The sequence below is a fragment of the Bacillus rossius genome, unplaced genomic scaffold (assembly GCF_032445375.1).
Source record: "Bacillus rossius redtenbacheri isolate Brsri unplaced genomic scaffold, Brsri_v3 Brsri_v3_scf279, whole genome shotgun sequence".
Lineage (NCBI taxonomy): Eukaryota > Metazoa > Arthropoda > Insecta > Phasmatodea > Bacillidae > Bacillus > Bacillus rossius.
The window spans coordinates 35,686-47,839 of NW_026962458.1; the positions used below are offsets into that span (position 1 = coordinate 35,686).

Genomic DNA, 12,154 nt, shown 5'->3' on the forward strand with positions numbered 1-12,154 from the left:
GCCGGAGGGAGCTGCCCCGCCGGTTCGCGGCGGCACAGCCCCAGAAGGGATGGGTGGCGTTGAAGTCCCCGGCCAGCACGACGTGGGCGTCGAGCCGACCGAGGGCGACAACGTCGGCCGTGGGAAAGGCGTACTGAGGGGGGAGGTACAAGGATACCAAGGTCAGGGAGTACGGGAGGCCGTGCAAGCGCACAGCAACCGCCTCGGCCGCGGGGGAAGAAGGGATGCGACGGCGATGATGTGAAATGGTGTTGCGGACGAGTAACGCCACCCCCCCGCCCCGACCATCGCGATCGGCACGGTGGACCGCATACCCGGGGACCAGGACGGGGGCAGAGGGGGAGAGCCAGGTCTCAGAAAGGAACACGACGTCGGGCGATCGCTCGTGGAGCAGGTGCAAAAGGTCGTGGAGCTTAGGGAGGAGGGAAAAGACGTTCCAGATGAGGACACTAAGGGGAGGGGCGGGATCCATCGAAGAAATTCAGAAGGGCCTGGAGGAGCACTTCGAACTTCTCGGTGGAGGTGCGGGCTCGGGAGAGTGCCGTCAGGACAGACCGGATGAGCGGGAGGTACTGTCGGATGAATGAAATGAAGTCGTGAATGAGGGATGAAAGCGACGAGCAGTCTGAGTCGGAGGCAAGCGGTCGAGAGTCAGAAGAAGGAGCGGAAGGAGGAGGGTGCGAGGTGGCAGAGGGGGGAACAACCGGTACAACGGGGGGAGGGCGTGCCCAAGCATTGGTGGAGAGAGCAGGAAACGTCTTGGGATCGGACAGGGACGGGACAGAGGGCCCGGTCCCCACGGCAGTCGTCGTGGCGTCAGTGAGTCGGTGAGGGTGTCGGCGCAGGTAAGCCTGAATCACGCGACAGTCAGTGGAAGTAGCGAAGTGGGCCCCGTCACAAAGCGTGCAGCGTCGGGTAGTCGAGGTGCAGTCCCGAGACCAGTGGGGCCCAGCGCACTTGAAACAGGCGAGGTCCCGGTGGCATCGGGAGGACGGGTGTCCAGGCCGCTGGCAGCGGTAGCACTGAGGTACGCGCCCCGAGCCGCGGTATTTCTCAACTGCCACCACCCAGCAGCCCAATGTCTTCAACTTCAGGAAGGGGGCTGCCGCACCCAGACCGGATGTAGTGACCAGGAAAGGCCGGGTCGTTGAAGTAGGAGAGGTGCGCATGGCCACCACAGATGCCACAGGTAGGTGCAGGTCGAGCAGGGACTGGGTGACCTCGTCAGCCGTCGTGGAGAGAGGGAGTTTCTTGATCACAACTCGATCGGCACGCTCGTCGGGGCGGAGATGGGTGTAGGGTTTATATCCGAGGCGTTGGAGTTCGTCAAATAGGAGCTGGTGGTCCTGAGGGTTGCTGGTATAAAAGGAGGTGCGGTCATTGACGGAGGTGACAGAGAGAGGACCGGAGAGGAGAGACTGAAAACGTTGTGCAGTGGCGAAGGGGCCGGCTGTGGGCGTGAGAAGGCAGGCGATCGGAGGCATGCGAGGCGTGCGAGGAGTGGAGGTAGGCGGGCGAGGCGCCGCCGAGGAGGAGGCACGAGGCTGCGAGGCTGGAGGGCGGGGTGGAGCACGAGATGAGCTGGGACTCGTCGAAGAGGGGCCCGGGAGAGTGGTGAAGGGCACAGGAGGAGGTTGCGTGTCGGGCCGGTGCCGCTTAGCATGCTGCTTGCGGCGGGGCTTGGCAGTCAAGGGTCGGTCCGAGGAGGCAGCCCCAGCGCCGTCGTCGGTGTCGGTATCCGGTAGACTGAGGAGACTGTCGTAGCGGTTGCTGGTAGGGACGGCATCGTCGGAGGAGTGCTGGTCGGGGTGGGCGCGCTTGACGGTCTTCGTGGGAACGATGAAGCCGGTGTCCATGGGAGTAGCAGTCGCAGCAGGAGGAACGGCGGCAGGCGGTGAGTCGGTCGGCAACAGCGGAAGAGAAGGCGCAGGAGACATGATCGGTGAAGTGATGCAGGCCGTGGTGGTAGTAGTAGTCACAGTTGGTGGTGTTGGAGCAGAGGTAGTCGTAGGCAGAGCGAGGATGGTGGAGACGTCCAGGCCGTGAAGATGTTTCGTCTCGCTGACCTTAATGCAAACAGTCTGGGTGCGCAGCCCGGCTGGCGCGGGGGAGGGAGGCGGAGCCACCCCCCCGACCCCAGCAGCGCCCGCCTCCCCAGACCCGACTTGCATGGTCTCCAAGCGCTGGCGATGCGGTCCACAGTATTGTCGTGGCTGGGGTGGCCGATTGTCAGTAGTCATCTCATCGCCAGAACCGGCCTCGGCCGAGGGCCTCGGACCAAAGTCGTCCCCGCCCTGGTTCGGCGTCATCGGGAGAGAGTCCATTCCAAACTCTCCCCTCGGCCTCCCCAATAGGCTACAACTTGGTTGCCGGGAGTCACAAGAAGTGGCCTCGGCCGATGGCCTCTGACCGAGGTCGCCCCCGCCCTGGTTTGGCTTCATCGGGAGGGAGTCCATTCCAAACTCCCCCCTCAGCCGCCCCAATAGGCCGCGACTCGGTGGCGCACAGCACTCACAAGAAGAAGATCTAGGATCTAAGAACTAGATCTACACAAGAGCACTCCTGGTGGTCGACTCAGGAACTAGCAGCAGCAGGTCTCGGCGGCTCGCTGAAATTGCTGAAAGGAAACCAGTTAGTTAATGGCCAAAAGTGCTCAGATTTGCTTCAAAAAGCTTTTAAAAAATTCCCCTGAACAGTTTGATGCCTTTGAAGGGAAACCAGAGCACGGTTGAAACTTTGAAAATCCGGACTATATAGGAAAAATGTGCGGACCACCACTAATGGTGAAAATAGCGTACGGTCGTGCAGCCTGAAGCCGCGAATCGTCCGAAAATCGCCTCGTGGGACACGGCACTCGATATTTCGTGAAACCCTAGGTATGTTGCTAATGGAAAAAAGTTCCCCTCTCGACTGTGCCGTGGTGCCCGCCTTTTTGCCGAGGCGGACGCGACGACCCGAGTGCCGCCACGCGGCAAACGGTGTAACCAAGTGCCGCCACGCGGCAAACGGGGTAACCAAATGCACGCGGCGGTCGACCGTCGCCGTGGGTACAGAAACAAAGGAAACGAGGTGCGAGTAGAAACGGGCAGTTGTAGGAAGAAATTGTATTTGCATTGTTGGTGTGTACTGTCATGTAGTGTGATGAACTGGCACGGGAGTGTTATGTCTGGGGAAAGAGCTGTTTCGGAGGTAGAAGTACATAACCTCAAAACACGTTGATGAGGTGGTCCGAGCTCCAAGTGAAATAGAAAAGCGAAACACTGCGCAGCATACTTACCTGGCGTAGGGGCTACCCTGATCAAGCAGGGGGTTCCCCCAGGGTGAGGCTCTTCCCTTGCACTTCGGTTGAGCTGACCTCTGCGATTACCCCAAATGTGGGTAACTCGGGCGCGTAATTTTTGGTAGTCGGGACTGCGTTCGCGCTGTCCCGGTGAAAAAATTTCAACTTAGTAGTTGTGAAGTAGTGTTAAGAATTATGTACAGTGAAGTGTAATTTTTTTTTTTTTTTTCATCTGTGTATGGTATGTAATGCATTCGTAGGTCTCAAGTTTACGGTGCCTTGGCGAACAACCCCACCGTCTTGAAAGTGCGGAAGGAAGGTACGTAATTGTGCATGGTAATAGTTGAAAAAAGAAAAAAAAAATTCCCATGAACGATACTTGTCCAATTCGATTTTTCAGATTTCCCCCTCCCCGCCTCACCCCCGGGCCCAGTGGTTTAACGGTAACCGGCCCAGTGTGTAAACACTGGGCACAACAAAAAATTGTTTAAAGACTCATCAAATGTTCCCCTCCACGGAAATCTTTAGTAAAAGGCGAAAGATTTATGCGTTTGAAGGGAAACCAGAGCACGGTTGAAACTTTGAAAATCCGGACTATATAGGAAAAATGTGCGGACCACCACTAATGGTGAAAATAGCGTACGGTCGTGCAGCCTGAAGCCGCGAATCGTCCGAAAATCGCCTCGTGGGACACGGCACTCGATATTTCGTGAAACCCTAGGTATGTTGCTAATGGAAAAAAGTTCCCCTCTCGACTGTGCCGTGGTGCCCGCCTTTTTGCCGAGGCGGACGCGACGACCCGAGTGCCGCCACGCGGCAAACGGTGTAACCAAGTGCCGCCACGCGGCAAACGGGGTAACCAAATGCACGCGGCGGTCGACCGTCGCCGTGGGTACAGAAACAAAGGAAACGAGGTGCGAGTAGAAACGGGCAGTTGTAGGAAGAAATTGTATTTGCATTGTTGGTGTGTACTGTCATGTAGTGTGATGAACTGGCACGGGAGTGTTATGTCTGGGGAAAGAGCTGTTTCGGAGGTAGAAGTACATAACCTCAAAACACGTTGATGAGGTGGTCCGAGCTCCAAGTGAAATAGAAAAGCGAAACACTGCGCAGCATACTTACCTGGCGTAGGGGCTACCCTGATCAAGCAGGGGGTTCCCCCAGGGTGAGGCTCTTCCCTTGCACTTCGGTTGAGCTGACCTCTGCGATTACCCCAAATGTGGGTAACTCGGGCGCGTAATTTTTGGTAGTCGGGACTGCGTTCGCGCTGTCCCGGTGAAAAAATTTCAACTTAGTAGTTGTGAAGTAGTGTTAAGAATTATGTACAGTGAAGTGTAATTTTTTTTTTTTTTTTCATCTGTGTATGGTATGTAATGCATTCGTAGGTCTCAAGTTTACGGTGCCTTGGCGAACAACCCCACCGTCTTGAAAGTGCGGAAGGAAGGTACGTAATTGTGCATGGTAATAGTTGAAAAAAGAAAAAAAAAATTCCCATGAACGATACTTGTCCAATTCGATTTTTCAGATTTCCCCCTCCCCGCCTCACCCCCGGGCCCAGTGGTTTAACGGTAACCGGCCCAGTGTGTAAACACTGGGCACAACAAAAAATTGTTTAAAGACTCATCAAATGTTCCCCTCCACGGAAATCTTTAGTAAAAGGCGAAAGATTTATGCGTTTGAAGGGAAACCAGAGCACGGTTGAAACTTTGAAAATCCGGACTATATAGGAAAAATGTGCGGACCACCACTAATGGTGAAAATAGCGTACGGTCGTGCAGCCTGAAGCCGCGAATCGTCCGAAAATCGCCTCGTGGGACACGGCACTCGATATTTCGTGAAACCCTAGGTATGTTGCTAATGGAAAAAAGTTCCCCTCTCGACTGTGCCGTGGTGCCCGCCTTTTTGCCGAGGCGGACGCGACGACCCGAGTGCCGCCACGCGGCAAACGGTGTAACCAAGTGCCGCCACGCGGCAAACGGGGGTAACCAAATGCACGCGGCGGTCGACCGTCGCCGTGGGTACAGAAACAAAGGAAACGAGGTGCGAGTAGAAACGGGCAGTTGTAGGAAGAAATTGTATTTGCATTGTTGGTGTGTACTGTCATGTAGTGTGATGAACTGGCACGGGAGTGTTATGTCTGGGGAAAGAGCTGTTTCGGAGGTAGAAGTACATAACCTCAAAACACGTTGATGAGGTGGTCCGAGCTCCAAGTGAAATAGAAAAGCGAAACACTGCGCAGCATACTTACCTGGCGTAGGGGCTACCCTGATCAAGCAGGGGGTTCCCCCAGGGTGAGGCTCTTCCCTTGCACTTCGGTTGAGCTGACCTCTGCGATTACCCCAAATGTGGGTAACTCGGGCGCGTAATTTTTGGTAGTCGGGACTGCGTTCGCGCTGTCCCGGTGAAAAAATTTCAACTTAGTAGTTGTGAAGTAGTGTTAAGAATTATGTACAGTGAAGTGTAATTTTTTTTTTTTTTTTCATCTGTGTATGGTATGTAATGCATTCGTAGGTCTCAAGTTTACGGTGCCTTGGCGAACAACCCCACCGTCTTGAAAGTGCGGAAGGAAGGTACGTAATTGTGCATGGTAATAGTTGAAAAAAGAAAAAAAAAATTCCCATGAACGATACTTGTCCAATTCGATTTTTCAGATTTCCCCCTCCCCGCCTCACCCCCGGGCCCAGTGGTTTAACGGTAACCGGCCCAGTGTGTAAACACTGGGCACAACAAAAAATTGTTTAAAGACTCATCAAATGTTCCCCTCCACGGAAATCTTTAGTAAAAGGCGAAAGATTTATGCGTTTGAAGGGAAACCAGAGCACGGTTGAAACTTTGAAAATCCGGACTATATAGGAAAAATGTGCGGACCACCACTAATGGTGAAAATAGCGTACGGTCGTGCAGCCTGAAGCCGCGAATCGTCCGAAAATCGCCTCGTGGGACACGGCACTCGATATTTCGTGAAACCCTAGGTATGTTGCTAATGGAAAAAAGTTCCCCTCTCGACTGTGCCGTGGTGCCCGCCTTTTTGCCGAGGCGGACGCGACGACCCGAGTGCCGCCACGCGGCAAACGGTGTAACCAAGTGCCGCCACGCGGCAAACGGGGTAACCAAATGCACGCGGCGGTCGACCGTCGCCGTGGGTACAGAAACAAAGGAAACGAGGTGCGAGTAGAAACGGGCAGTTGTAGGAAGAAATTGTATTTGCATTGTTGGTGTGTACTGTCATGTAGTGTGATGAACTGGCACGGGAGTGTTATGTCTGGGGAAAGAGCTGTTTCGGAGGTAGAAGTACATAACCTCAAAACACGTTGATGAGGTGGTCCGAGCTCCAAGTGAAATAGAAAAGCGAAACACTGCGCAGCATACTTACCTGGCGTAGGGGCTACCCTGATCAAGCAGGGGGTTCCCCCAGGGTGAGGCTCTTCCCTTGCACTTCGGTTGAGCTGACCTCTGCGATTACCCCAAATGTGGGTAACTCGGGCGCGTAATTTTTGGTAGTCGGGACTGCGTTCGCGCTGTCCCGGTGAAAAAATTTCAACTTAGTAGTTGTGAAGTAGTGTTAAGAATTATGTACAGTGAAGTGTAATTTTTTTTTTTTTTTTCATCTGTGTATGGTATGTAATGCATTCGTAGGTCTCAAGTTTACGGTGCCTTGGCGAACAACCCCACCGTCTTGAAAGTGCGGAAGGAAGGTACGTAATTGTGCATGGTAATAGTTGAAAAAAGAAAAAAAAAATTCCCATGAACGATACTTGTCCAATTCGATTTTTCAGATTTCCCCCTCCCCGCCTCACCCCCGGGCCCAGTGGTTTAACGGTAACCGGCCCAGTGTGTAAACACTGGGCACAACAAAAAATTGTTTAAAGACTCATCAAATGTTCCCCTCCACGGAAATCTTTAGTAAAAGGCGAAAGATTTATGCGTTTGAAGGGAAACCAGAGCACGGTTGAAACTTTGAAAATCCGGACTATATAGGAAAAATGTGCGGACCACCACTAATGGTGAAAATAGCGTACGGTCGTGCAGCCTGAAGCCGCGAATCGTCCGAAAATCGCCTCGTGGGACACGGCACTCGATATTTCGTGAAACCCTAGGTATGTTGCTAATGGAAAAAAGTTCCCCTCTCGACTGTGCCGTGGTGCCCGCCTTTTTGCCGAGGCGGACGCGACGACCCGAGTGCCGCCACGCGGCAAACGGTGTAACCAAGTGCCGCCACGCGGCAAACGGGGTAACCAAATGCACGCGGCGGTCGACCGTCGCCGTGGGTACAGAAACAAAGGAAACGAGGTGCGAGTAGAAACGGGCAGTTGTAGGAAGAAATTGTATTTGCATTGTTGGTGTGTACTGTCATGTAGTGTGATGAACTGGCACGGGAGTGTTATGTCTGGGGAAAGAGCTGTTTCGGAGGTAGAAGTACATAACCTCAAAACACGTTGATGAGGTGGTCCGAGCTCCAAGTGAAATAGAAAAGCGAAACACTGCGCAGCATACTTACCTGGCGTAGGGGCTACCCTGATCAAGCAGGGGGTTCCCCCAGGGTGAGGCTCTTCCCTTGCACTTCGGTTGAGCTGACCTCTGCGATTACCCCAAATGTGGGTAACTCGGGCGCGTAATTTTTGGTAGTCGGGACTGCGTTCGCGCTGTCCCGGTGAAAAAATTTCAACTTAGTAGTTGTGAAGTAGTGTTAAGAATTATGTACAGTGAAGTGTAATTTTTTTTTTTTTTTTCATCTGTGTATGGTATGTAATGCATTCGTAGGTCTCAAGTTTACGGTGCCTTGGCGAACAACCCCACCGTCTTGAAAGTGCGGAAGGAAGGTACGTAATTGTGCATGGTAATAGTTGAAAAAAGAAAAAAAAAATTCCCATGAACGATACTTGTCCAATTCGATTTTTCAGATTTCCCCCTCCCCGCCTCACCCCCGGGCCCAGTGGTTTAACGGTAACCGGCCCAGTGTGTAAACACTGGGCACAACAAAAAATTGTTTAAAGACTCATCAAATGTTCCCCTCCACGGAAATCTTTAGTAAAAGGCGAAAGATTTATGCGTTTGAAGGGAAACCAGAGCACGGTTGAAACTTTGAAAATCCGGACTATATAGGAAAAATGTGCGGACCACCACTAATGGTGAAAATAGCGTACGGTCGTGCAGCCTGAAGCCGCGAATCGTCCGAAAATCGCCTCGTGGGACACGGCACTCGATATTTCGTGAAACCCTAGGTATGTTGCTAATGGAAAAAAGTTCCCCTCTCGACTGTGCCGTGGTGCCCGCCTTTTTGCCGAGGCGGACGCGACGACCCGAGTGCCGCCACGCGGCAAACGGTGTAACCAAGTGCCGCCACGCGGCAAACGGGGTAACCAAATGCACGCGGCGGTCGACCGTCGCCGTGGGTACAGAAACAAAGGAAACGAGGTGCGAGTAGAAACGGGCAGTTGTAGGAAGAAATTGTATTTGCATTGTTGGTGTGTACTGTCATGTAGTGTGATGAACTGGCACGGGAGTGTTATGTCTGGGGAAAGAGCTGTTTCGGAGGTAGAAGTACATAACCTCAAAACACGTTGATGAGGTGGTCCGAGCTCCAAGTGAAATAGAAAAGCGAAACACTGCGCAGCATACTTACCTGGCGTAGGGGCTACCCTGATCAAGCAGGGGGTTCCCCCAGGGTGAGGCTCTTCCCTTGCACTTCGGTTGAGCTGACCTCTGCGATTACCCCAAATGTGGGTAACTCGGGCGCGTAATTTTTGGTAGTCGGGACTGCGTTCGCGCTGTCCCGGTGAAAAAATTTCAACTTAGTAGTTGTGAAGTAGTGTTAAGAATTATGTACAGTGAAGTGTAATTTTTTTTTTTTTTTTCATCTGTGTATGGTATGTAATGCATTCGTAGGTCTCAAGTTTACGGTGCCTTGGCGAACAACCCCACCGTCTTGAAAGTGCGGAAGGAAGGTACGTAATTGTGCATGGTAATAGTTGAAAAAAGAAAAAAAAAATTCCCATGAACGATACTTGTCCAATTCGATTTTTCAGATTTCCCCCTCCCCGCCTCACCCCCGGGCCCAGTGGTTTAACGGTAACCGGCCCAGTGTGTAAACACTGGGCACAACAAAAAATTGTTTAAAGACTCATCAAATGTTCCCCTCCACGGAAATCTTTAGTAAAAGGCGAAAGATTTATGCGTTTGAAGGGAAACCAGAGCACGGTTGAAACTTTGAAAATCCGGACTATATAGGAAAAATGTGCGGACCACCACTAATGGTGAAAATAGCGTACGGTCGTGCAGCCTGAAGCCGCGAATCGTCCGAAAATCGCCTCGTGGGACACGGCACTCGATATTTCGTGAAACCCTAGGTATGTTGCTAATGGAAAAAAGTTCCCCTCTCGACTGTGCCGTGGTGCCCGCCTTTTTGCCGAGGCGGACGCGACGACCCGAGTGCCGCCACGCGGCAAACGGTGTAACCAAGTGCCGCCACGCGGCAAACGGGGTAACCAAATGCACGCGGCGGTCGACCGTCGCCGTGGGTACAGAAACAAAGGAAACGAGGTGCGAGTAGAAACGGGCAGTTGTAGGAAGAAATTGTATTTGCATTGTTGGTGTGTACTGTCATGTAGTGTGATGAACTGGCACGGGAGTGTTATGTCTGGGGAAAGAGCTGTTTCGGAGGTAGAAGTACATAACCTCAAAACACGTTGATGAGGTGGTCCGAGCTCCAAGTGAAATAGAAAAGCGAAACACTGCGCAGCATACTTACCTGGCGTAGGGGCTACCCTGATCAAGCAGGGGGTTCCCCCAGGGTGAGGCTCTTCCCTTGCACTTCGGTTGAGCTGACCTCTGCGATTACCCCAAATGTGGGTAACTCGGGCGCGTAATTTTTGGTAGTCGGGACTGCGTTCGCGCTGTCCCGGTGAAAAAATTTCAACTTAGTAGTTGTGAAGTAGTGTTAAGAATTATGTACAGTGAAGTGTAATTTTTTTTTTTTTTTTCATCTGTGTATGGTATGTAATGCATTCGTAGGTCTCAAGTTTACGGTGCCTTGGCGAACAACCCCACCGTCTTGAAAGTGCGGAAGGAAGGTACGTAATTGTGCATGGTAATAGTTGAAAAAAGAAAAAAAAAATTCCCATGAACGATACTTGTCCAATTCGATTTTTCAGATTTCCCCCTCCCCGCCTCACCCCCGGGCCCAGTGGTTTAACGGTAACCGGCCCAGTGTGTAAACACTGGGCACAACAAAAAATTGTTTAAAGACTCATCAAATGTTCCCCTCCACGGAAATCTTTAGTAAAAGGCGAAAGATTTATGCGTTTGAAGGGAAACCAGAGCACGGTTGAAACTTTGAAAATCCGGACTATATAGGAAAAATGTGCGGACCACCACTAATGGTGAAAATAGCGTACGGTCGTGCAGCCTGAAGCCGCGAATCGTCCGAAAATCGCCTCGTGGGACACGGCACTCGATATTTCGTGAAACCCTAGGTATGTTGCTAATGGAAAAAAGTTCCCCTCTCGACTGTGCCGTGGTGCCCGCCTTTTTGCCGAGGCGGACGCGACGACCCGAGTGCCGCCACGCGGCAAACGGTGTAACCAAGTGCCGCCACGCGGCAAACGGGGTAACCAAATGCACGCGGCGGTCGACCGTCGCCGTGGGTACAGAAACAAAGGAAACGAGGTGCGAGTAGAAACGGGCAGTTGTAGGAAGAAATTGTATTTGCATTGTTGGTGTGTACTGTCATGTAGTGTGATGAACTGGCACGGGAGTGTTATGTCTGGGGAAAGAGCTGTTTCGGAGGTAGAAGTACATAACCTCAAAACACGTTGATGAGGTGGTCCGAGCTCCAAGTGAAATAGAAAAGCGAAACACTGCGCAGCATACTTACCTGGCGTAGGGGCTACCCTGATCAAGCAGGGGGTTCCCCCAGGGTGAGGCTCTTCCCTTGCACTTCGGTTGAGCTGACCTCTGCGATTACCCCAAATGTGGGTAACTCGGGCGCGTAATTTTTGGTAGTCGGGACTGCGTTCGCGCTGTCCCGGTGAAAAAATTTCAACTTAGTAGTTGTGAAGTAGTGTTAAGAATTATGTACAGTGAAGTGTAATTTTTTTTTTTTTTTTCATCTGTGTATGGTATGTAATGCATTCGTAGGTCTCAAGTTTACGGTGCCTTGGCGAACAACCCCACCGTCTTGAAAGTGCGGAAGGAAGGTACGTAATTGTGCATGGTAATAGTTGAAAAAAGAAAAAAAAAATTCCCATGAACGATACTTGTCCAATTCGATTTTTCAGATTTCCCCCTCCCCGCCTCACCCCCGGGCCCAGTGGTTTAACGGTAACCGGCCCAGTGTGTAAACACTGGGCACAACAAAAAATTGTTTAAAGACTCATCAAATGTTCCCCTCCACGGAAATCTTTAGTAAAAGGCGAAAGATTTATGCGTTTGAAGGGAAACCAGAGCACGGTTGAAACTTTGAAAATCCGGACTATATAGGAAAAATGTGCGGACCACCACTAATGGTGAAAATAGCGTACGGTCGTGCAGCCTGAAGCCGCGAATCGTCCGAAAATCGCCTCGTGGGACACGGCACTCGATATTTCGTGAAACCCTAGGTATGTTGCTAATGGAAAAAAGTTCCCCTCTCGACTGTGCCGTGGTGCCCGCCTTTTTGCCGAGGCGGACGCGACGACCCGAGTGCCGCCACGCGGCAAACGGTGTAACCAAGTGCCGCCACGCGGCAAACGGGGTAACCAAATGCACGCGGCGGTCGACCGTCGCCGTGGGTACAGAAACAAAGGAAACGAGGTGCGAGTAGAAACGGGCAGTTGTAGGAAGAAATTGTATTTGCATTGTTGGTGTGTACTGTCATGTAGTGTGATGAACTGGCAC

The 12,154-nt window shown here is 52.1% G+C and overlaps 16 non-coding genes across 16 annotated transcripts; 8 read left to right on the plus strand and 8 right to left on the minus strand.

The window, feature by feature from the left end:
- The first annotated feature begins 3,269 nt into the window (after positions 1-3,269).
- On the plus strand, positions 3,270-3,432 carry LOC134544064 (U1 spliceosomal RNA). Its single transcript, XR_010077495.1, has one exon. It is a non-coding gene; the product is annotated as a U1 spliceosomal RNA (small nuclear RNA).
- Positions 3,433-3,731: 299 nt separating this feature from the next.
- Positions 3,732-3,851, minus strand: LOC134544094 (U5 spliceosomal RNA). The gene has a single exon (XR_010077524.1). It is a non-coding gene; the product is annotated as a U5 spliceosomal RNA (small nuclear RNA).
- A 543-nt stretch (positions 3,852-4,394) lies between these two features.
- On the plus strand, positions 4,395-4,557 carry LOC134544065 (U1 spliceosomal RNA). Its single transcript, XR_010077496.1, has one exon. It is a non-coding gene; the product is annotated as a U1 spliceosomal RNA (small nuclear RNA).
- A 299-nt stretch (positions 4,558-4,856) lies between these two features.
- On the minus strand, positions 4,857-4,976 carry LOC134544095 (U5 spliceosomal RNA). The gene has a single exon (XR_010077525.1). It is a non-coding gene; the product is annotated as a U5 spliceosomal RNA (small nuclear RNA).
- A 544-nt stretch (positions 4,977-5,520) lies between these two features.
- LOC134544066 (U1 spliceosomal RNA) lies at positions 5,521-5,683 on the plus strand. The gene has a single exon (XR_010077497.1). It is a non-coding gene; the product is annotated as a U1 spliceosomal RNA (small nuclear RNA).
- Positions 5,684-5,982: 299 nt separating this feature from the next.
- On the minus strand, positions 5,983-6,102 carry LOC134544096 (U5 spliceosomal RNA). Its single transcript, XR_010077526.1, has one exon. It is a non-coding gene; the product is annotated as a U5 spliceosomal RNA (small nuclear RNA).
- A 543-nt stretch (positions 6,103-6,645) lies between these two features.
- LOC134544067 (U1 spliceosomal RNA) lies at positions 6,646-6,808 on the plus strand. Its single transcript, XR_010077498.1, has one exon. It is a non-coding gene; the product is annotated as a U1 spliceosomal RNA (small nuclear RNA).
- A 299-nt stretch (positions 6,809-7,107) lies between these two features.
- On the minus strand, positions 7,108-7,227 carry LOC134544097 (U5 spliceosomal RNA). The gene has a single exon (XR_010077527.1). It is a non-coding gene; the product is annotated as a U5 spliceosomal RNA (small nuclear RNA).
- Positions 7,228-7,770: 543 nt separating this feature from the next.
- LOC134544068 (U1 spliceosomal RNA) lies at positions 7,771-7,933 on the plus strand. The gene has a single exon (XR_010077499.1). It is a non-coding gene; the product is annotated as a U1 spliceosomal RNA (small nuclear RNA).
- A 299-nt stretch (positions 7,934-8,232) lies between these two features.
- On the minus strand, positions 8,233-8,352 carry LOC134544098 (U5 spliceosomal RNA). The gene has a single exon (XR_010077528.1). It is a non-coding gene; the product is annotated as a U5 spliceosomal RNA (small nuclear RNA).
- A 543-nt stretch (positions 8,353-8,895) lies between these two features.
- LOC134544070 (U1 spliceosomal RNA) lies at positions 8,896-9,058 on the plus strand. Its single transcript, XR_010077501.1, has one exon. It is a non-coding gene; the product is annotated as a U1 spliceosomal RNA (small nuclear RNA).
- A 299-nt stretch (positions 9,059-9,357) lies between these two features.
- LOC134544045 (U5 spliceosomal RNA) lies at positions 9,358-9,477 on the minus strand. The gene has a single exon (XR_010077476.1). It is a non-coding gene; the product is annotated as a U5 spliceosomal RNA (small nuclear RNA).
- A 543-nt stretch (positions 9,478-10,020) lies between these two features.
- Positions 10,021-10,183, plus strand: LOC134544071 (U1 spliceosomal RNA). Its single transcript, XR_010077502.1, has one exon. It is a non-coding gene; the product is annotated as a U1 spliceosomal RNA (small nuclear RNA).
- Positions 10,184-10,482: 299 nt separating this feature from the next.
- Positions 10,483-10,602, minus strand: LOC134544046 (U5 spliceosomal RNA). The gene has a single exon (XR_010077477.1). It is a non-coding gene; the product is annotated as a U5 spliceosomal RNA (small nuclear RNA).
- Positions 10,603-11,145: 543 nt separating this feature from the next.
- On the plus strand, positions 11,146-11,308 carry LOC134544072 (U1 spliceosomal RNA). The gene has a single exon (XR_010077503.1). It is a non-coding gene; the product is annotated as a U1 spliceosomal RNA (small nuclear RNA).
- A 299-nt stretch (positions 11,309-11,607) lies between these two features.
- LOC134544047 (U5 spliceosomal RNA) lies at positions 11,608-11,727 on the minus strand. Its single transcript, XR_010077478.1, has one exon. It is a non-coding gene; the product is annotated as a U5 spliceosomal RNA (small nuclear RNA).
- Positions 11,728-12,154: the final 427 nt, after the last annotated feature.